The following is a 24,525-nucleotide window of genomic DNA, read 5'->3' on the forward strand; positions in this document are numbered from 1 at the left end:
TTACAGGAGTCCCATCAGGTTTCCCTGGTGGCTCAGATGGTAAAGCATCCTCCTGCAGGAGACCTGGGTTCGATCCCTGGGTTGGGAAGATCCCCTGGAGGAGGGCATGGCAACCGTCTCCAGAGTTCTGGCCTGGAGAATCCCATGGACAGAGGAGCCTGGCAGGCGACATATCGACTACCCCCATGGGGTCGCAGAGTCCCATACAACTGAGCGACTCAGCACAGCACAGGATTTCCATCAAATATCATTAGTATGCCCCTTGGTCCCTCTTAAAAACTTAGGCGCAGGACTGATTTACTTAATGTTAATTGACTGGCATCCTAGAATTCTGTCCAAGAGCACCCTAACCCGGTAGTCATTGCCTAGGCAGGCCCTGTGCTTGGTGCTGCCCTCCTTCGTCACAACAGGGGTGACTGCCCAGCTTCAGCAGACTGTTCAGTATTTATCCATTAATTTACAATCATGATGGATGGTACACGGCAAAACTCCACCGAATGGCCTCCCAGTATTGGAAGAGAAGTCGTATCCCTTCTCCCTCACACGAAGACACGCAGGGATTATTTTTCCTCACTGCGGAGGAGGATGGACAGCCTGCATGTATCAACACTGTCCCCAGGGATGGACACTTAGGTTGCTTCTCCTTTTTGACTTTTACAAACAGTGCTGGAACGAACCTTCTTGTGTACATAGGTCTGCAGAGACTGCCATTCCTCCTGTGGATGAAACGCTCCCACTGGAGAAATCTCTAGGTCAATGAATTAGCAGGTTTCGGGTTTGTTGCTGCTCAAAAGCCCTCTGAAAAGTCTTGCGACGAAGGGGCTGATGTGTCTGAGTGAGGAGCCCCAGAAGGCGTAAAGAAGAAGCCTTGGTCGGTAGGGCTCTGCTTTTCTCTGGGCGCAGAATCCTCCCACGTATGGTGTTGATGCTCCAAGGGCGGCAGCCTAGGCCCCTTGAAGCTCTGGATCCTTCAGTGCTTATTCAGGGTCCCCTCGGTGCCCCGGATTCTTTCCGTGCTCAGGACCCGCGGAAGAGGCCCAGTGGAACCTAGAGGTCTGGTGTGGACCGGCGGGCGAATGAGCCCCCAGAACTGGCGGCGCCCGAGATCACGGTGGCTAGTGTGCGGCCGAGGAGGGCAATCGGCTTCCCAGGCTGAGGGCGCCAGTGCTATGGGTCCGACGCGTGGTCACCGTGGGACCACCGCCGGGTGTGAGCCGAGACCTAGCGCGGGGGCAGCCGGCGGCCAGGCAGCGCTCGCGGGGCCGGGATCTCTGGCGCGGGAGGGGCTCGGCCTTGCCGGACAGCGTGGGGCTTCCCTGCACCAGTTATGGAGGGCCGGAGACCGGACCTTGCGCGAGCATCCCCTAAAGACGGGCCATCCTGGCTCCACGTCGGTGAGCAGATACCACAACACTGAGATCACCGGCCCCTCAGCTCACTGTCCGAGCTTCCGGTTTCAGAGTGCCCCTGGTCTAAGTTGCCTGTGACAGAGACCTTACACCGCGCATGCGTCACCCACCAACAAAGTTTGTGCGCATGCGCGCAGCCTATCTAGGCAACAGTGATGGGGAACACATTTGCAAAGCTGAAACGCGGGTGGCGCCGTGGCTTAGTTGGTTAAAGCGCCTGTCTAGTAAACAGGAGATCCTGGGTTCGAATCCCAGCGGTGCCTCAACCGAGCGTCCCGGCTCTCTTTTTGCCCAACTAACCCAATTTTGCTGCGCCTCTACCCTGTTCCTCCTCGCTTTGGGGGTATGACATGAGGCTTTGTTGTAGTTCAGTCTCTGTCGTGTCTGACCCTTTGCGACCGATGGGTGGCTGCACGCCAGGCTTCCCTGGACTTCATTATCTCCGGGAGTTTGCTCAAACTCAGGTCCGTGGAGTCGGTGATGCCATGCACCCTAACCCTAACGCTAACCCTCTCATCCCGTCTCCCTCTTCTACTGCCTTCAATCTTTCCTAGCATCAGGGAAAAGAGAGAGCTTAATAAGCCATTTTAGTCAGCCCCTGCCCGTGGCGCGGTGGGGCGCTGGCCCTGCTCGGAGTCCCTAGAGTTTCTTGAGTGGCGTGGGATCACTGACTGGGGCTTCGGTGCCGAGGGGACGCTAGCTGGAGGCGGCGCAGGACTTCCATTTAGCCGTGGGAACACTCTGGGGTTGGAGACCTGCACAGGTTCCGCGGCGGCTGCGTGGCGAGGCCCAGCCCTCGCGCTCCTCCATCGATTTCTCGGTGCTGGGCGCCCCTCACACAGCTCTCCCGACTTACTCCTCTCTCTCTAGCCACACAATCCGGATCATCTTTCCCCAAACTAAAAGATGGGTTCGATGAGGTCAAGGGAGGCCCAAAGTCGCCGGGGAGAAAGGAGGACTGAACCCTGCCAGAGCGACTCTCGGGGTGATGAAAGTATGAAATTTCCAGGGAGGGAGCCTCAAATGGGACTCCCTGTGCCAAGTTTAGAGCCAGCTTCTCCGAGGTGCCTTCTGTGAGGCTGAATCCTAAGGCCCGGAGCTGCACAAGTAGATGATTGTGGGTTCTGACCCCGAGCAATTGCATCGGAGTCTCTGGAGGGGTCAATGAGGCCTTGGAAAGAAAAGAACAAGTTACCCAGGAATTCTCATGTCAACCTCAACAATTTTCCTGTTACATGCTTCAGGACAGTCCCGAAGAGTCGCAGAAATCGCAGTTTATGGCATCAGCGTCTGTACGCAGATCACCTGCTCCAGAAGCTGCACCTTTCTCGCCTTCTCCCGTGGTTCTGAGTTGTGTGTGTGTGTGTGTCTGTGTGTGTTTCCCTCTTTGTTGAGGGTCAGTTCTTGCCCTTTGCCGCTTGTTTGGTTTTGTTTGGTGTTGCAAAGGAAAACTTGTAGGAATACTTTGAGGCTTTGCATTTCTGATAGGAGAATCCTCCTAACCCAATTGGAGAAGAAGACTTTATTGGTTATAGGGCTTGAGTCATTTTTTTTCTGGCACGTCTTTACTGCTAGCCTGAGGTATTCGGAGTCAGTTTTGACCATTTGCCTGTTAGATAGATAAGGGGAGTCCTTGGTTGGGAGTGTGAATCTGGGTCTTAGGGAAGGTCAGCTGGAGAAAAGCATCTGTGAGCCATCATCCCTTTGTGCTGGCTTACCTGGTGGCTCAGATGGTAAAGAATGTACCCCCAATGCAGGAGTCCTGGGTTTGATCCTTGGGTTGGGAAGATCCCCTGGAGAAGGGCATGGCAACCCAATCCAGTATTCTTTTTTTTTACATTTTTAACTTTTTTTAAATTGAAGGATAATTGCTTTACAGAATTTTGTTGTTTTCTGTCTAACCTCAACATGGATCAGCCATAGGTATACATATATCCCCTCCCTTTTGAACCTCCCTCCCATCTCACCCCTCTAGGTTGATACAGAGCCCCTGTTTGAGTTTCCTGAGACATACAGCAAATTTCCATTGACTATCTATTTTACATATGGTAATGTAAGTTTCCATGTTACTCTCTCCATACATCTCACCCTGCCTCCCCCCTCCCCATGTCCATAAGTCTATTCTCTATGTCTGTTTCTCCATTGCTGCTCTGTAAATAAATTCTTCAGTACCATTTTTCTAGATTCCATATATACGCATTAGCATATGATATTTATCTTTCTCTTTTTGACTTACTTCATTCTGTATAATAGGCTCTAGGTTCATGCACCTCATTAGAACTGACTCAAATGCATTCCTTTTTATGCCTGAGTAAAGAAAGGCAATGCCAAAGAATGCTCAAACTACCACACAATTGCACTCATCTCACACACTAGTAAAGTAATGCTCAAAATTCTCCAAGCCAGGCTTCAGCAATACGTGAACTGTGAACTTCCAGATGTTCAAGCTGATTTTAGAAAAGGCAGAGGAACCAGAGATCAAATTGCCAACATCCTCTGGATCATCAAAAAAGCAAGAGAGTTCCAGAAAAACATCTATTTCTGCTTTATTGACTATGCCACAGCCTTTGACTGTGTGGATCACAAGAAACTGTGGAAAATTCTGAAAGAGATGGGAATACCAGACCACCTGACCTGCCTCTTGAGAAGCCTGTATGCAGGTCAGGAAGCAACAGTTAGAACTGGACATGGAACAACAGACTGGTTCCAAATAGGAAAAGGAATACGTCAAGGCTGTATATTGTCACCCTGCTTATTTAACTTATATGCAGAGTACATCATGAGAAACGCTAGGCTGGAAGAAGCACAGCTGGAATCAAGATTGCTGGGAGAAATATCAATAACCTCAGATATGCAGATGACACCACTCTTATGGCAGAAAGTGAAGAGGAACTCAAAAGCCTCTTGATGAAAGTCAAAGAGGAGAGTGAAAAAGTTGGCTTAAAGCTCAACATTCAGAAAACTAAGATCATGGCATCTGGTCCCATTACTTCATGGCAAATAGATGGGTAAACAGTGGAAACAGTGTCAGACTTTATTTTTTTGGGCTCCAAAATCACTGCAGATGGTGATTGCAGCCATGAAACTAAAAGACATTTACTCCTTGGAAGGAAAGTTATGACCAACCTAGATAGCATATTCAAAAGCAGAGATATTACTTTGCCAACAAAGGTTCCTCTAGTCAAGGCTGTGGTTTTTCCAGTGGTCATGTATGGATGTGAGAGTTGGACTGTGAAGAAAGCTGAGCGCCAAAGAATTGATGCTTTTAAACTGTGTTGTTGGAGAAGGCTTTTGAGAGTCCCTTGGACTGCAAGGAGATCCAACCAGTCCATTCTGAAGGAGATCAGCCCTGGGATTTCTTTGGAAGGAATGATGCTAAAACTGAAACTCCAGTAGTTTGGCCACCTCCTGCGAAGAGTTGACTCATTGGAAAAGACTGATGCTGGGAGGGATTTGGGGCAAGAGGAGAAGGGGACGACAGAGGATGAGATGGCTGGATGGCATCACCGACTCGATGGACATGAGTTTGAGTGAGCTCTGGGAGTTGGTGATGGACAGGGAGGCCTGTCATGCTGCAATTCATGGGGTTGCAAAGAGTCAGACACAACTGAGTGACTGAACTGAACTGAACTGAATATTCCATTGTGTATACTTACCACAACTTCTTCATCCATTCATCTGTCGATGGATATCTAGGTTGCTTCCATGTTGTAGCTATTGTAAATAGTGCTGCAGTGAACAATGGGATACATGTGTCTTTTTCAGTTTTGGTTTCCTCAGGGTATATGCCTAGGAGTGGGATTGCTGGGTCATATGGTGGTTTAATTCCTAGTTTTTTAAGGAATCTCCATACTGTCTTACATAGTGGCTGTATCAATTACATTCCCACCTACAGTGCAAGAGCGTTTCCTTTTCTCCACACCCTCTCCAGCATTTATTTTTGATGATGGCCATTCTGACTGGTGTGAGGTGATACCTCATTGTAGTTTTTACTTGCATTTCTCTAATAATGAGTGATGTTGAGCATCTTTTCATGTGCTTGTCAGCCATCTGTATGTCTTCTTTGGTGAAATGTCTATTTAAGTCTTTTTCCTTCTTTTTTGATTCAGTACCATTTTTTCCTACTTTTTGTTTGTTTTTCTGGTATTGAGTTGTATGAGTTGCTTGTATATTTTGGAAAGTAATCCTTTGTCAGTTGTTTCATTTGCTATTATTTTCTCCCATTCTGAGGGTTGTCTTTTTACCTGGCTTATAGTTTCCTTTGCTGTGCAAAAGCTTTTAAGTTTAATCAGGTCCCACTTGTTTACTTTTGTTTGTATTTCTATTACTCTAGGAGGTGGGTCATAGCGGATCGTGCTTTGATTTATGTCATCGAGTGTTCTGCCTATGTTTTCCTGTAAGAGTTTTATAGTTTCTGGTCTTACATTTATGACTTTAATCCATTTTGAGTATATTTTTGCGTATGGTGTAAGGAAGTGTTCTAATTTCATTCTTTTACATGTAGCAGTCCAGTTTTTTCCAGCACCATTTATTGAAGAGGCTGTCTTTGCCCCATTGAATATTCTTGCCTCCTTTGTCATAAATAAGGTACCCGTAAGTGCATGGGTTTATTTCTGGGCTTCCTATCTTGTTCCATTGGTCTATATTTGTTTTTGTGCCAATACCCACTCCAGTATTCTTGACTGGAGAATTCCATGGATGGAGGAGCCTGGCGGGCTACACAGCCCATGGGGTCACAAAGAGTCAGACACGCCTGAGTGACTAAGCACACACAGCCTTGCCTGCAGCAGGTAACTTTGAAGATGTCCTCACTCCTGGACAGTGAGCAAAGCCAGAAAAGAGATTTAAGCCCAGGGTTGAGCCCAACCCTCCTTCTTTTCTTTTAAAAATGTTGTGCTATTTCTGCATGGGGCCTTTCTACTTGCTGTGCCCTGCACTTGGAATGCTATTTCCTGGGCCTTTTGCAGAAATGGCTCTTTCTCCTCTCTTGGCAGTCAGTAAGTGTATCACCTCTTTGGAAGGCCTCCTCTCACCATGCTCTGTACAGGTTCCTCTAGGTCGGCATCCCATACCTCATCTTGCCTGTTTCCTTATAGCCTTTTCACAGTCTGAAATCATTTTGTCTCTTGTCCACCTTCTCAAAGAGCATTAGGCCCGGGCAGGTGGGCAGCCTTATATGTCTGTCTACCTAATGGTGCTTGGACTGTAATAGGCATTTGTGGACACGTGACTTTTTTTAAAAATATATGTATTTGGCTGTGCCAGGTGTTAGTTTCAGCACGCTGGATCTTTGATCTTCATTATGGCAGATCAGATCAGATCAGTTCAGTCACTCAGTCGTGTCCGACTCTTTGCGACCCCATGAATTGCAGCACACCAGGCCTCCCTGTCCATCACCAACTCCCAGAGTTCGCTCAGACTCACATCCATCGAGTCAGTGATGCCATCCAGCCATCTCATTCTCTGTCATCCCCTTCTGCTCTTGTCCCCAATCCCTCCCAGCATCAGAGTCTTTTCCAATGAGTCAACTCTTCACATGAGGAGGCCAAAGTACTGGAGTTTCAGCTTTAGCATCATTCCTTCCAAAGAAATCCCAGGGCTGATCTCCTTCAGAATGGACTGGTTGGATCTCCTTGCAGTCCAAGGGACTCTCAAGAGTCTTCTCCAACACCACAGTTCAAAAGCATCAATTGTTCGGCGCTCAGCCTTCTTCACAGTCCAACTCTCACATCCATACATGACCACAGGAAAAACCATAGCCTTGACTAGACGAATCTTTGTTGGCAAAGTAATGTCTCTGCTTTTGAATATGCTATCTAGGTTGTTCATAACTTTCCTTCCAAGGAGTAGGCGTCTTTTAATTTCATGGCTGCAGTCACCATCTGTAGTGATTTTGGAGCCCAGAAAAATAAAGTCTCACACTGTTTCCACTGTTTCTCCATCTATTTCCCATGAAGTGATGGGACCAGATGCCATGATCTTCGTTTTCTGAATGTTGAGCTTTAAGCCAACTTTTTCACTCTCCTCTTTGACTTTCATCAAGAGGCTTTTTAGTTCCTCTTCACTTTCTGCCATAAGGGTGGTGTCATCTGCACATCTGAGGTTATTGATATTTCTCTTGGCATCTTGATTCCAGCTTGTGCTTCTTCCAGCCCAGCGTTTCTCATGATGTACTCTGCATATAAGTTAAATAAACAGGGTGACAATATACAGCCTTGATGTACTCCTTTTCCTATTTGGAACCAGTCTGTTGTTCTATGTCATTATGGCAAGGGACATCTTTACTAGCAGCATGCAAACTCTTAGTTGTCACATGTGGGATCTGTTTCCCTGACCAGGGATTGAACCTAGGTCTTCTGCATTGGGAGCATGGACTCTTGGCCAGTGGACTTCCAAGGAAGCCCCTGGACACATGACTTTTTAAAAACTGAACATATTATATTGTTGGGATTATGCATTTTTTGGACAGTTAGTTCAGCCTTTTCAAATACCGTAAGGCGCCAGTTCTCAAAATGTGGTTCCTGGAACCCTAGGGGTCCCTAAGACTCTCTAGGTGGTCAACTCTACTTTCATGATTTTACTGTATGTCACTTTTTCACTGTGCTCACATTGTCATCGATGGGCTGCAACACATCAGCATAGATGCGGGTAAATTCAAGGCAGTGGGGCCACAGGGCCCTAGTTATCATTATATTTATTCTTCACTACTACACTTTCAGAATTCCCTGGTGGCTCAGATAGTAAAGATGTTTGTTTGTTTTACTTACTCAGTCATGTCTGACTCTTTGTTACCCCATGGACTATAACAAAGGCTCCTCTGTATGTGGGATTCTCCAGGCAAGAATACTGGAATGGGTTGCCATTTCCTTCTCCAGATGGTAAAGGATCTGCCTGCAATACAGGAGACCTGAGTTTGATCCCTGGGTCCAGAAGTTTCCTCGGAGAAGGAAGTGGCAACCCACTCCAGTATTCTTGCCTGGAAAATCCCATGGACAGAGGAGCCTAGTGGGCTACAGTCCATGAGGTCGCAGAGAGTCAGACACAACTGGGCAACTTCACTTTCTACTCTTTCACAGAGAAAAAGCCAGTTTCCCTTAAGAATGTGCTTATGGAGCAGTAAGCATTATTAATTTTATTAAATCTTAACACAAGTACTTTAATATTTTGTGTGAGGAAATGGGAAGTAGGCAAAGAGCCCTTCTGCCAAGTATCATGGTTCAGTGGTTGTTTTAAGAAAAAGTACTTGTGTGATTGTTTATCGGGTGACAAGGCAACGGTTTTCACAGAACACCATTTCCACTTGAAAAGATAACCGACAGGCAAACATGGTTATTCACATTTAATAGACATCTTCTTAAAAATGAATAAAGTGAACCTATCACTTCAAGGAAACCAACTGACAGTATTTGTTGCCAATAATAAAATGTGGATTTCCAAACCAAAACACAAGTTTTAGAAAAGTTGTATCCACCACCATGAGCTCGACAGTTTTCCAGTATTTAAAAACTTTCTGGGACTTCCCTGGTGGTCCAGTGGTTAAGAATCTGCCTTAGAACCTTGGTGGGGGTTCTAGGTATAGGATAAAAGAAGAATATCCACAATTTTCTGGAAAAGGCTATTAAAATACTCCTCTGTTTTCCATCTACATATCGCTCTGAGGACATATTGTCTTCTATTTCAACCAAGATAACATATCACAGCAGACTGAATGCAGGAGTAGATATGACAATTCAGCTGCCTTCTGTTAAACCCAACATAAAAAAGATTTGCAAACTGTAAGACAATGCCACCTTCTCACTCAGTTTTGTTTTATTTTGTAAATAGTTTCATGCAAAATGTTATTGTAATTATTACTTTAAAACATTGTTTTAAAGTTATTGTTAAAACTTACTGTTACTTTAAAACATTAATACATATTTATAAATTTGTCTCAATTTTAATTTCTAATATCTCAAATTATTGATAGATATATTCCAAATAAAAACTTCTTTGGGATGCTCAGTAATTTTTAAGAGTACAAAGAGATCTCAAGGTAAAAAGAATTGAGAACCACTGTTTTAGTGAAAAAGCTTTTGGAGCCTTGAAGGATTTTAAGAGAGGCGGGATAAGAGAGAGTGTTGGGAAATGTGTGAGGGGTTGCATGCGTTCCCCTCAATGAAACAACTCTGAATTATGGTAACTGAGGATTGGAATGTGGTGACATCATTTTTATTGACCAGTGACTCCTCCATTCATTTCAGTGACTCCTTTGATAGTGTTGAATGAATTATCTTGATGACAAAATTATGATTTAAGTAAAGTTTTGAAATCATACCAATACAGCCTCCTGATGAAAGTTCAAAAAAGAAATGTATAGACTGGAACTTCCCCACTCGTTCAGTGGCTAAGACTACACATTCCAAATGCAGGGGCCCTGGGTTTGATCTCTGGTCGGGGAACTAGATCCCACATGCCACAGCTAAAGATTTAGCACAGTCAAATAAAGGAATAATAAATAAATATTTAAAAAGAAATGTATAGACCAAGATACATGCGAAGCAGTATTGTCTGTATTGAGGAGGGCATGGCAACCCACTCCAGTATTCTTGCCTGGAGAATTCCTGTGGACAGAAGAGATTGGCAGACTACAGTCCATGAGGTCACAAAGAGTCAGACACAACTAAGCCACTAAGCACAGCACATCATCTGTGTTAATGGGTAAGAACACTGACTGTGGAATCAGACTGCTTTGCCAGGTGTGTTTCGGAGAAGGCAGTGGCAACCCACGCCAGTACTCTTGCCTGGAAAATCCCATGGATGGAGGAGCCCAGTAGGTTGCAGTCCATGGGGTCACTAAGAGTTGGACAAGACTGAGTGACTTCATTTTCACTTTTCACTTTCATGCATTGGAGAAGGAAATGGCAACCCACTCCAGTGTTCTTGGCTTGAGAATCCCAGGGACGGGGGAGCCTGGTGGGCTGCCGTCTATGGGGTCGCACAGAGTCGGACACGACTGAAGCGACTTAGCAGCAGTAGCAGCAGCTGTGTGTTTGCTGCCGGCGATAAATGTTCAGCACATTTCTTATCCTCTCTGAGGCTCAGTTTCTGCACATGTAAAATGAGAATAATAATAATTACCTCATTTGCTTGTCCTAAAGACTAAATGAGTTATTTTCACCCTTAGATCACACAGAGAAAGTACTTCATAAGGGTTTACTGTTAGGTTTTCAATTGATTGGATAAGGCCCACCCAGGTTAGGGAGTAATATGCTTTACTGAGTTCACAGGCTTCACTCAGTAATTACTCGGTAATTACCCAGTAATTAACTTAGGAATCAATTTACTCAGTAATTACTCCATAATATGCTTTACTCAATCTACCAATTCAAATATGTAATTTCATCCAGAAACACCCTTATAGACACACCCAGAATAATGTTTGATCAAATGTCTGGGCACCCTGGTGACCCAGTCAAGTTGACACATAAAATTGCCCTTCCCCACAAAAAACAACAACAACAACAACAACAACAACCCACAAAACATATCCTTTAATTATGAGGGTTCTAATTTCTCCACAACCTTGACAACACTTGTTATTATCTTTTTATAGCCATCCTAGTAAGTTTGATGTGATATCTCACTGTGGTTTTGATTTGCATTCTTTTAATGACTTACGGTGGTGAGCATCTTTTCATGCACTTGTTGACCATTTGTATATCTTTGGAGAAATGTCTATTCAGATCATTTGCCCATTAAAGTATTAATGGGTTGTCTTTTTTATTGCATTTAATTATTCTTCATACACGTTCCTTATCAGATACATAATTTACAAATATTTCATGCCATTCTGTGAGTTTTCACTTTCTTCATGCGTGCGTGCATCCATGCTAAGTTGCTTTAGTTGTGTCTGACTATTTGAAACCCTATGGACTGAAGCCTGCCAGGCTTCTCTGTCCATGGAATTTTTCAGGCAAGAATAATGGAGTGGGTTGCCATTTCCTTCAGGGGATCTTCTGCACCCAGTGATTGAACATGCATCTCTTATGTCTCCTGCATTGGCACTAGCACCACCTTAGAGAAGGCAACGGCACCCCACTCCAGTACTCTTGCCTGGAAAATCCATGGACGGAGGAGCCTGGTAGGCTGCAGTCCATAGGGTCGCTAAGAGTCAGACATGACTGAGCGACAACACTTTCACTTCTCACTTCCATGCATTGGAGAAGGAAATGGCAACCTACTCCAGTGTTCTTGCCTTGAGAATCCCAGGGACGGGGAAGCCTGGTAGGCTGCCGTCTATGGGGTCGCAGAGAGTTGGACATGACTGAAGTGACTTAGCACCACCTTGGAAGCCCCCACTTTCTTTATACTGTCATTAAAACAAATTATTCTGTATTTACTGGCTACACTGGGTCTTCATTGCTGTGCATGGGCTTTCTTTAGTTGCAGGGCGCGGGCTTCTCATCGTGGTGGCTTCTCTTGTTGAAGAACCCAGGTTCTAGGGCATGTGGGCTTCAGTAGTTGTATCGCTCAGGCTTAGTTGCTCTGAGGCATGTGGAATCTTTCTGACCATCATTTGAAGTTCAAAAACTTGTAATTTTGATCGAGTCTAATTTATCTATTCTTTTTTCTTTTTTTTTTGTTTATGCTTTTTAGTGTCTAAGATTCCATTGCCAAATCCAAGGTCACAAAGTTTTACAATTACATTTTTTTAAGGGTTTAAAATTTTTTCTTTTACTTTGGTTTCTGATTCATTTCGAGTTAATTTTGTATATCATGTGAAGTAAGGGTCTAACTTCATTATTTTGCATGTGGATATCCTGGTATCTCAGCATCATTTATTGAAAATCAATTGATCATAAACATGAGTGTTTTTCTTCTGAATTCTCAGTCTTATTCCATTAATCTCTCAGTTCATTTCAGCTCAGTTGCTCAGTTGTGTCCGACTCCTGGCGACCCCATGGACTGCAGCATGCCAGGCTTCCCTGTCCATCACTATCTCCTGGAGTTTACTCAAACTCATGTCCATTGAGTTGGCGATGCCATCCAACCATCTCATCCTCTGTCGTCACATCTTTCCTGCCTTCAATCTTTCCCAGCATCAGGTTCTTTTCAAATGAGTCAGTTCTTTGCATCAGGTGGCCAAAGCATTGGAATTTCAGCTTCAGCAGCAATCCTTCCAATGAATATTCAGGACCAATTTCCTTTTGGATGGACTGGTTGGATCTCCTTGCAGCCCAAGGGACTCTCAAGAGTCTTCTCCAACACCACAGTTCAAAAGCAAAAACAAGACCAGGAGCTGACTCTGGCTCAGATCATGAACTCCTTATTGCAAAATTCAGACTTAAATTGGAGAAAGTAAAGAAAAAACTACTAGACCATTCAGGTAAGAGCTAAATCAAATCCATTGATCTATATGTCTATCCTTATTTAAGTATTGAATTGTTTTGATAACTGCAGTTTTGCAATAAGTTTGGAAATTGGGCATTTTGAATCCAGCTTAATTCTTCTCCAAGATTGTTTTGGCTACTCTGGGTCCCTTGAGTTTCCATATGTATTTTAGCATGTTTTTCAGTTTCTGCAAGTAAGCCAGCTGGGATTTTGTTAAGGATTACCTTGAATTTGTAGATAATTTGGGGGAGAGAATTGCTGCCTTAGCAATATTAACTCTTCCAATCCATGAACATATCATTCATTTTCCTTTATTCAGGCCTTTAATTTCTTTCAACATTTTTTTTTTCTCTTTGGAGTATACATTTTGGACTTTTGTTAAATTTATTCTTCTTTTTGATGTTATTATAAATGGAATTATTTTCTTAATTGTATTTTTATATTGTTCATTGCAAATATATAGAAATACAATCGGGTTTTTTTTTAATCATAATCTTATATCCCGAAGCCTTGCTGGACTCTTTTATTAGCTCTAATACTTTTTTAGTGAGTTCTTTAGAGCTTTACTATACAAACCATATATTCTGTGAATAGAAAAAATTGCTGTTTTTTCCATTCTGGATATCATTTATTTCATTTTTGTGCCTAGTTGCTTTGGCTAGATCCTCTAGTTCAGTACTGAATAGAAGTGGTGAGACCACACATCCTTGTTTTTTCCCTGATCTTAGGGGCAAAGCATCCAGTCTTTCACTATTAAGCATGATGTTAGCTACAGATTCTTCACAGATGTCTGTTATGAGGTTGAGGAAGTTCTCTATTCCTAGTTTGTTGAGTGTACTTCTCCATGAAAAGATTTTGTCGGATGCTTTGTCTGTATCCATTGAGATATTTATGTGTTTTTTGTGTTTTTTTTATTTTATTGTTATATTACATTAATTCATTTTCAGATGTTAAACCAACTTTGCATTCCTCTGATAAATCTCACCTAGATGTGTTTTTAACATATGTAATCATCAAATTTATCTTGGAAGTCTTTCAAGGTGCATGCCCCTAAATTCCTTATATTCTCATTTATCACTCTCTTGTGTTTCTGGCTTGGCTGTGGCTGGTTTTAAATTTTATTTATTTATTTACTTAATTGGTGTAAAATTGTTTTACAAGGTTGTGGTACTTTCTGCTGTATAACAGCATGAATCACTATATGTATCCCTATACTCCCGCTCTCTTGAGCCTCCCTCCCACTCCCCAACCCCAACCATGACTATTGTATGAATTATACTGCATATAATTCATGAATTGCATGAATTGTTGGTCCTATTGCACCCACAAGGACCCCTCCCTTGTTGGTGGACATCATGGTGGTGTGAGGTTTTCTCTGAATCTCACCACCAAGGACAAATCTGGGATATCACTCCCCTCACACACAGGTTTCTTATTGCACATGAGTCTTTCTAAGACAAAGTTGAGAAGGGATTGCTGATTGTAGTGTGGACAGGTCACACTTTCCCCTCCTCCTCCAGCTGTTCTGGAAAACGCACTCCTCCACATCTGGCAGCACTGGAGACTGCCAATATCAGGGTAGCTTTGTAAAATGAGCTCTCATTGTTTTAACCCGCATTTCCTTTGCTTACAAGTGGAGTTGGGTATCCTTCTATATGTTTGCTGGGCATGGCGTTTGTTCTGTGAATTGCCTGTTCATATCCTTTGCTCAGTATTACAGCTGTGTTGTTTGTTTTTCTTATTGATTTGCAGGTGGAATTTATATTAGATAAGAACCCCTTGCCTTTCATAGGTGTAATCAGTATTTTTTTCTCAGTATGCCATTTGCCTTTGGACTATTACAGTTTTATCTTTTTGGTTATTTGGAGTTGGTCCTCTTTCAAGTCGTTTGGTCAGTTTACAGTGTTCTTAATCTAGGTCTTATATTGTTTCTTGCTGGGTTTATTTCTAGTTGGACATGAATTTGGGTAAACTCTGGGAGTTAGTGATGGACAGGGAGGCCTGGTGTGCTGCGGTCCATGGGGTTGCAAAGAGTCGGATACGACTGAGCAACTGAACTGAACTGAACTGATGGTGAATGGGATAATATTCCTATTATATTAAAATTTCTATACTCCTGCTATGTAGGACCTCCCTTTATGTTTGGATATGGCTTTTTAAAGAAGCCCTCTTGCCTGAGTCTCTTACAGTTTGATAATAGTCCCTTCAATAGATTTGTAAGATTTGGGGGAGGGAGCAAATCCTGGGTTCTGAAAATTGGGATATTGAAGGATAAATTTAATCTTAAGGGGAAAAAAGATCACAACAAACTAGAAAAAGACATCTGCAATACATATAAGTAACAAAATAATTTTTGGCAGAGGAAGGACCCAGCGAGGTTAGCAGAGTCATAGAAATTACCTCATCTTATCAGAATTTCAAGAGACTTCCAGAAAAACATCTACTTCTGCTTTATTGACTATGCCACAGCCTTTGACTACGTGAATCACAACAAACCGTGGAAAATTCTTAGAGATGGGAATACCAGACCACCTGACCTGCCTCCTGAGAAATCTGTATGCAAGCCAAGAAGCAACAGTTAGAACTGGACATGGAACAACAGACTGGTTCCAATCCAGAAAGGAGTACATCAAGGCTGTATATTGTCACCACGCTTATTTAACTTATATGCAGAGCACATCATGAGAAATTCTGGACAGGATGAAGCACAAACTGGAATCAGTATTGCTGGGGGAAATATCAATAACCTCAGATATGCAGATGACACCACCCTTATGGCAGAAAGCAAAGAGGAACTAAAGAACCTCTTGATGAAAGTGAAAGAGGAGAGTGAAAAAGTTGGCTTCAAGCTCAACATTCAGAAAACTAAGATCATGGCATCTGGTCCCATCACTTCATGGCAAATAGATAGGAAACAATGGAAACAGTAACAGACCTTATCCTTTTGGGTTCCAGAATCACTGCAGATGGTGACTGCAGCCATGAAATTAAAAGATGCTTACTCCTTGGAAGGAAAGTTATGGCCAACCTAGACAACATATTAAAAAGCAGAGACATTACTTTGCCAACAAAGGTCCTAGTCAAAGCTGGACTTTGACTACTGGTTTTTCCAGTAGTCATGTATGGATGTGAGAGTTGGACCATAAAGAAAGCTGACTGCCGAAGAATTGATGCTTTTGAACTGTGGTGTTGGAAAAGACTCTTGAGAGTCCCTTGGACAGCAAGGAGATCCAACCAGTCCATCCTAAAGGAGAAGGACTGATGCTAAAGCTGAAACTCCAATATTTTGACCACCTGATGCGAAGAGCTGACTCTTTTGAAAAGACCCTGATGCTGGGAAAGACTGAAGGCAGGAGGAGAAGGGGACAACAGAGGATGAGATGGTTGGATGGCATCACCAACTCAATGGACATGAGTTTGAGTAAACTCTGGGAGCTGGTGATGTACAGGGAGGTCTGGTGTGCTGCAGTCCATGGGGTTGCAAAGAGTTGGATATGACTGAGAGACTGAACTGAACTGAAATGAATCAGAATTTGAAAAGATAGGTTATCAACAATCTGAGTGTTTATCAAAGAAAAATTAGCATTTGTACATGAGAAATTAAAACAAAGACCTGTACACAAATGTTCACAGATGCTCTAAGTACAATGGCAAAAACTGAAACTAGCCCAGGTGTCTGTCACAGGACACAGATAAACCGTGGCATATCCAGGCAGAGAATTTCTATGGAGTCACAAAAAGGTATGGATTTCCAATATACTCATGTGAACAAAATCTCACGTTGGAGATAGTAAAACAGCACAGGGTTCATGAGTTCATTTATGTAAAACTTGAGAAAATGCAAATTTATCACAGTGATAGTAGATCAATTGTTGCCTATACGGTGGAGGGATTGACTAAGAAGGGGCACAAAAAATAAACCTTTCTGGGATGATGGAAATGCTCTTCATCTTGGTAGGGATATGTTTATCAAAACTCATCTAATGTTTACTTAATATGTATGCATTTTATTGCTTGAAAGTTAATCTCAATTAAAATATTAAAATAATCAAAATCGTGTTACCACAATTTTGTTAAAAATCTGGAACTTTACCCCAGTCTGAGCCACCAGTTTTTCTTGCCTATGTCCTGTGTCCTCATGGCAGGGCCAGGCCTTCATTTAGGGGTTGTCTCATCACCCCCTATTTCTACCTTCTGTGTAATTACAGCTTAAAAGGGGCTCCAGATAGGGGTTCATCTGGGCCAGGAGGACAGGGATTTATACACCCCATTAGCTGCTTCCTGGGAAGGGTTTCACATTTAGTTATCATTTGGAGGGCAGGCTCAGCCTTGGGGATGAACCTTCTGACATCCTCCTGGGGAAGAAGCCTGGCTATCAGGGAAGAGTCTGGAGTGTGTGGGGTCTCCGCTGTGCTGGGTTCTTAGGGAGACAAAATCAATCATGGAGTTCCCTCCCTCCAGCTCTGTTCAATCATGCAGTTATTTTTATAAATCAAACTGTAATGTTGAATGTATTTGTACAAATGATATTTACAAGATTTTATTATTTAAGCTAATAGGTAACTAACAGAGAAACAGAAAACATTTCACACTACATTATATTTCTTATAATCAGATTATACTTTAATACAAAAACTCATCTAAATTTAACTGAAACTCAGCAAGCATGGAGTGTCTATTAGGCGTGAAACGATTTACTCTGTGCCCTGAGAGCTGTAACATGAGCTTAGAAGATCTGTGGGGGGAGTGCCCTAATTCAAGCTGGAGGAGCATTAAAATGGAGAGTGAAGGGCAGGTGTAGGATTTAGTGTGGACTGGTTTCCGGCCTTCATGTTTTGATTCCTCACTGGTCTGCATCCCTGAGATATTCTATCACTTACTTCTGAACAGAGTGGCTTCTTAGAAGGCTGTTGCAATCAGTTATTTTATTTTAAATTGAAGTATACCTGATTTACACTGTTGTGTTAACTTCTGCCGTACAGCAAATTGATTGTTATACTTACACGTACATTATTTTTTGGTATTCTTTCCCATAATAACTTATTTGAAGATAGTTCCCTGTGCTATTAATATATAGTAGGACCTTGTTGTTGGTATTTTACTTTTTATTTTAAAACTTATTTATTTACTTATGTTGGTTGTGTTAGGTCTTCATTGGAGCACACAGGCTCTCTCTAGTTTCAGCGAGCAGGGGCTGGCTACTCTTGAGTTGCAAGTTGCGTCGTGAGGGCTTCTCAGTGTGGTGGCTTCTCTTTGCTGCAGGGCACAGGCTCTAGGGCTCTCGGTCTTCAGTGGTTGTGGCGACTGGGCCCTAGAGCGCTTCGGCTTCAGTAGGTGTGGCACACCGGCCCAGTTGCTCCTCAGCCTGTGGGATCTTCCTGGACCAGGAATCGAACCCATGTCCTCCTGCATTGGCAGGCAGATTCTCAGCCACTGGACCACCAGGGAAGTCCCATTGTTGGTATGTTAAACAATAATGTGGTACCAAGTCAGCCACTAGCTGTGCTTACTCTGTTCTATGCAGTGTCTGGTATACCTGTGTGTACCTGGGTCTGAAGTGCATAGAGGAACTTGGGAACTTTGCTTTAAAGAGACTTCAGGAGGCCAGCTGATGATCCAGGGAGCAAGTCTTCTGATGAATGCCTCAGTGGAGCTTCTGTAGGTCAGCCCCAAGGGCACACAGCTAAAGGTGACCTGGGGGTGGGGCGGATTCCTGGGATGGCTGTCAAGCCAGTGACTTTCAGTAAGTCCACACTTATGAGAGTCAAGCCCTGGAGAAAGCCAGACTGATCAGTTTCCTGGTGGAATGGGCACCCCTGATTTCCCTCTTTCAGTGACTCCCAAAGCTCTTTTTAATGCATGAGAGTAAAAGAATTTTGTTTGAATCATCATAACTTCGAGTACAGAATATAATTATATAAACACATTTCATCAAACAAGTATTTCTAGACCATGTTTTCCAAATTTGTAAAATATCATGAAAGCGTAGTTGCTCAGTTGTGTCTGACTCTTTGCTACCCTATGGACTGTAGCCCGCCAGGCTCCTCTGTCCACGGGATTTTCCAGGCAAGAATACTGGAGTGGGTTGCCATTTCCTTCTCCAGGGGATCTTTCGGACTCAGGGATCCAACTCAGGTCTCCCGAATTGCAGGCAGATTCTTTACCGTCTGAGCCACCAGGGAATCCCTGGTGGTAAAATATCACAGAGATAAGAACTTATTCTAGATCATAGCACTTCAAAATGAGATTGGAGGTAAACAAATGAAGATACTTGCAATTATGATACCTGTGTTATTCTTTACATTCTAAAATGAACAAATTTGGGACTTCCCAGGCAGTCCAGTGGTTAAGACTCCATGCTGTCAATACAGAGGGGCATGGGTTGGATTCCTGGTCAGGGAAAGAGGATCACACATGCTGTGGGGCAAGGCCAAAAAAAATTGAGCAAATTTGTAATTAGCACGTGGTGATCTATTAACTACATTTGTTGTTGTTCAGTCACTATGCCGTGTTCGATTCTTTTTGACCCTGTGGACTGCAGCCTTCCAGGCTCCTCTCTCCATGAGATTTGCCAGGCAAGAATACTGGAGTGAGCTGCCATTTCCTCCTCCAGGGGATCTTCCCAACCCAGGGATTGAACCTGGGTCTCCTGCATTGGCAGGTGGATTCTTTACCACTGAGCCACCAGGGAAGCATTAGCTACATAAATACATTAATGTCTCCCAATAACTTTGAGAGGATGCTGGATTTTATATTCACAACCAGCCACATTTATCATTGCATCTTATAGTCTATGATTTTGTTAAAAATAGTAAATTCTTTCAAACTCCATCCACCATCGAAAAATGAAACAAACGACCTGATGAAACAGAAGATGCAAATGTGGGGAGCAGTCTTTGACAAAGGGGCCAGTGGGTTCTGACAGATGAAGTGGGTGTAGACCAAGGACGTGTTGCAGCTGGCAGGATTTTGCTTCCTGGTATTGTCATCAGTGTCTTTGGAGGCAGGGCCAAACGAAGGAGAGGGTGTCAAGGCACACGAGACAGAGGGCTTGAGGGCAGCCTGTGTGGCCGCTCACAGGACTGAAGCCCTGGTGGGAAGGGAGGTGGCCTCTTGGTTGGGAGCCCAGCACCTTGTCCCGTGTGCTCCTTAGAACTTCTCCCACTGAAGGAAAAAGAGAACTTGGTTGGGTCCAGACTCTGGGAAGTCCCAGGGTGGCACTGGCTTCTGGCGGGGTGGCCCAGTCTTCCCAAAGTGCCTCAGGGTCTGTGTATTCTCTGTCACTTGTCTCTGCTTCCATTGGGGTTGCCTCCCTTCCAAGTGGGAGGGGAGCTTGCTGCCAGTGGCCTCAGACGGACATCCCGCTGCCACACCAGCTCAGGGCAGAGAGTTTCCCCAGCTTCGAAATCTCAGGCTCATCTTTGTGAGCCAGAGTTGGGCCTCAGGCCTGTCCTGGGTGAGATGCTGTCCACCCAGAGGAAAGGAGGGAGGGCTCAGTGGGTGAATCCCACAGTGTCCCCTTGTGGTCCTGGCAACACATCAGAATCATCTCCTGAATGACTCGAGAGACCTTCTGTTTTATTTTTTAATTTACTTTTGGCTGCTCTTGCTGGAAGCAGGCTCGCTCTAGCTGCAGCAAGCAGGAGCTGCTCTTTAGTTGTGATGCCGCCCACTTCGCTGTCTCCCCTTTGTCGCAGAGCACAGGCTCTAGAATTCACAGGTTTCAGTATTGCAGCTCGTGGGCCCTGGAGCACAGGCTCAGTAGTCGTGGCACATGGGCTTAGTTGCTCCTTGCCATGTGGGATTCTCCAGGCCCAGAGACCGAGCCCATGTTCCCTGCACTGGCAAGCGGATTCTTCACCAGTAGACCACAAGAGAAGTGTTTGAAGGAACCAAACCAAACCATAGTGCAGTTTCTGACCCACCTCATTGTTCATTCTAGCATTTTCCCCTTGCTTTTCTGGTAATTTCATTCTCACTCAGTGAAAAATCTATTTTTCTCATTAGCTCCAATACATTTACTTCTTTGTTCTACTAGACATGTGAAATGGTTTCAGAATTCATAGCCTGCATCTGTTTGAGAGGGCTTCACAGGTGTTACAGTGGTAAAGAATCCGCCTGCCCATGTAGGAGATGAGGGTTCGATCCTTGGGTCAGGAAGATCCCCTGGGGAAGGAAATGGCAACCCGCTCCTGTATTCTTGCCTGAAGAATCCCCATGGACAGAGGAGCCTGGCGGACTACATGGAGTCCCGTGGGGTCACAAAGAGTTGGACTCGACTCAGCAACCGAGCACACACACACATCTGTTTGAGAAACAAATCTTCCAACCAGAGTACAATTTATGTACAGTTCTTTTTTCCTTAGTTTTACCATATCTCGTCAGTACACTGCCTGAGTTCTTTTCTTCCTCACCAGTTTCATTGTGGCTAAACCATCCATTTGTAAGCAGATTTACTTGTCTGCTTTTCATTTTCAAATTTCAGAGTATGCATTTCACTTTGGATTCCCTTGACATTCTGGATGATTTCTAAAAAAATTTTATATTGTAAAATTTACTCTTTGTGGTATGCAGATCTATGGATTTTTGACAAATTACACACACTTATTTTCCAGTGTTGAATGAGCCTTGTATTCTTGGGATAAACTCCGTTTAGTATCTTTTTAATATATTGCTGTATTAAATTTAAAAAAAATTTTTTGGCTGTGCCAGGTGGCATGGTTTGATGCCAACTCCCAGGGATTTAAGATCAGACGACACTATCCCTTGACCACAGCTGGACACTCGTCCCAGGATGGCCTATACAGGAGAGCACCTGGCCAGGCTCAGCTAATCAGAGACCTTCCATAGAGTTTGGAACTTGATTGGCTGGCCTGTAACATGCAGACCCTGGTTCTGTGTGTGATGGCGGTGGTGGTGGGGTGCCATGCTTTCTGCTATGTAGTTGCAAGAAACAGAAGATGCTGAAGAAGAGAACAGATTAGGTACAGGGAGAAGGGCTAGGATGAGAGACCCAAACCACACAATCTGCCTGTTTCTACCTTTTGTATTTCTTTTCAAGGGATAAAAGTATTTAGAGACAGAGATGTATGTGTACTACCTTTAGGGAAAAGAGCGAATACATTTGAGTTCTTGAACATACCTCAGGCCACAGTCCCTTAGGAAGACTTGAGTTGGGTTTCTGTTACTTGCAGCCATAAGTATCACTGGTCACTTTCCCTCAACTGGCCTCCTCCTCCCTAGTCTAAATTGGGGGTCACTGTGGCTGAGCCACACCATGCTGATTCTCATTTTCATCTTTCATAAAGTGAAGGAAATCCTCTCTGACTTTCATGCAGGGATCTTGCATGGAGAGGGGATTCAAAGGACCGCCAGGACAAAGATGTTGGAAGGAGGACAACCAAAAATTTCAATCATCTGAATTTTGGGCTGAGATAAATCCAAGAGAGTAGCCTGGTGGGCTACAGCCCTTAGGGTCACAAAGAGTCAGACACGACTGAATGACTTAGCACACACACCTATCCAATAGTGATGATGATAATGGGGATGACGATTTGGGATTTTTGCCTCCCCAGGAGCAGAAAAGAACTTTTGCCTCCCTAGTTGGCCTTGAAGTTGTCATAACCCTCCTGAGAGCAGATATTATTATTGTGGTTGTCCTTGTCATTACTGTTACAGCTAGACGTAACTGAGCACCCTGAGCTCATAGGGTTCTAGGTGCGTCCTTGGCCTCCCTTGCCGCCTCCCAAATTTGACCACTCCATGGCGACCTGTGACCGAACCTTAGATCAAAACCGATTAGACTTTGGATCTTGAGAACAAGATTAAGGAAACTGAGATTATTTTCTCCTCTTAATTTATAGAAATTTTTTAAAAAGAAAAAATGAAAAGAACATCATCTCTTGGTGTTCTAGGTGGTATAGAATGTTATTTACATAAACAGTTGAATGAACTTTGGGGATGGACATTTCTGATGCTCATTCTCTAGATGAAAACATCACTCCCTTATTTTTTGCACGACTTCCGTTGTTGACAACATGGGGAGTTGAGTGGACAAAACTCAGCCCCATGCATTCCGGTGACTTCCAGTCCCTGGGGACCAGGGATGATGTTGTTCAACCTGGCTTCAGCTACCTGAGAGAGTGTAAAATTGTATTTCCAGTGCTATGTAACCTGCTCATTTTCTTTGTTATCTGAGATTTAGGAGCTGGAAGGAGACCTCTAAACTTCTTGGCACTGATTATTTCAACTGCTGTGAAGCTAATGATTCGCATATTGAAGGAATAAAATATCCTAGAAACCTGCTAAAGCAGGAATTTCAAAGCGTGTTCATTCTGTTGACAAATGTGCCCTTCTGAGAGGCTTATGGAGGCATGATTTTATTTGCTCTTGTTCCTAAAGGTAGTGCACACACCTCTCACTCTTGCTAAATACTTTTTCCCTTGGGAGAAAAAAATTTGCAAAAAAGTTGCAAAAAGGAGAAATAGGCAAAGAAGAAAAGCAAATAAAAGATGGGGAGAAAAAAGCATATGAAAAGATGTTCAATTGAGCAAATGCAAATTGAAGCAGTGAGGTTTTTTTTTCCCCTCCAGCCACATAAGAAACTATTATATAAAGGCTAATGACAATTCTGTGTTGCTGAGAAAATGAGCACTTTTTATATCCCACCTTCCAGGTGCAATCTGGCAACCTTCACCGGGGTTTACACTGCTTCCTTTGGCTCAGAAACTGTACCTCCAAGCACAGTCTTGAAGCCCTAACTGAAGCCCTTTGTGAGGCTGGAAACTGAGGCCATTGACTGAAGATTGCTTAGGAGAGAGACCAGAAACAGCCTCACGCCCACAGCGGGGACGGGTGAGACGCGTGCCGTACAGCTCTCCACGGCTCTCCACGGAGCTGGGGCAGGTGGTAAGAATGAGGGTGCAGACATTCACATGCAAATGTGCGGACAGGAGGTCTGTTACTGCAAGTGAAAAAAAGCGACAAATCTGTGCTCATTGTGATTTCATTTCTGTAAAACATTTGTGTGTGTGTTTTAAAAAAGTAGTCTGGGGAGTCACCAAAGAATAAATACTGTATGACTCCAATCAGACGGGGTACCTGCAATAGTCACGTTCATAGATGAGGAAGTAGAATGGGGGTCACCGGGGCAGTGGGGGTGGGAGGATGGGGAGTTACTGTTTACTGGGTACATGGATGCAGTTTGGGAAAAAATTCTGGAGCGGGATGATGGTGACAGTTTAGTGCCACTGAATTGTGCGCTTAAAAATAGTTAAAATGGGGGACTTTCCTGGTGGTCTAGTGGCTAAGACTCTGTGCTTCCAATGCAAGGGTCCTGGGGTTCAGTCCCTGGTCAGGGAACTAGATTCCACATGTCGCAACTAAGGATCCCATGTGCCACAACTAAGACCCACACAGTCAAATAAATCAATAAAATAAAAGCTTCTAAAAATGGTTAGAATGGCTCACTGACAAACAGCAAGTCCTGCTGTATAGCACAGAGAACTATACTCGATATCCTATGATAAACCATAATGGAAAAGAATATTTAAAAAAGAATGTATATGTATGTGTGACTAAATCACATTGCTGTATAGCAGTAATTAACAACATTGTAAATCAACTATACTGCAATAAAAAAACTTTAAAAATGGTAAATTTCATGTTATGTATATTTTACCACAAGAGGATTTATTTTAAAAGAGGCTGGAAGGATTTTTGCCAAAATAACCCTGTATGGTTGGTC

General features: G+C 43.6%; 1 non-coding gene across 1 annotated transcript; it reads left to right on the plus strand.

Annotated features, from left to right (window-relative positions):
* Positions 1-1,598: 1,598 nt before the first annotated feature.
* On the plus strand, positions 1,599-1,672 carry TRNAT-AGU (transfer RNA threonine (anticodon AGU)). Its single transcript has one exon. It is a non-coding gene; the product is annotated as a tRNA-Thr (tRNA).
* Positions 1,673-24,525: the final 22,853 nt, after the last annotated feature.

Source organism: Bos indicus, chromosome 18, assembly GCF_029378745.1.
Source record: "Bos indicus isolate NIAB-ARS_2022 breed Sahiwal x Tharparkar chromosome 18, NIAB-ARS_B.indTharparkar_mat_pri_1.0, whole genome shotgun sequence".
Lineage (NCBI taxonomy): Eukaryota > Metazoa > Chordata > Mammalia > Artiodactyla > Bovidae > Bos > Bos indicus.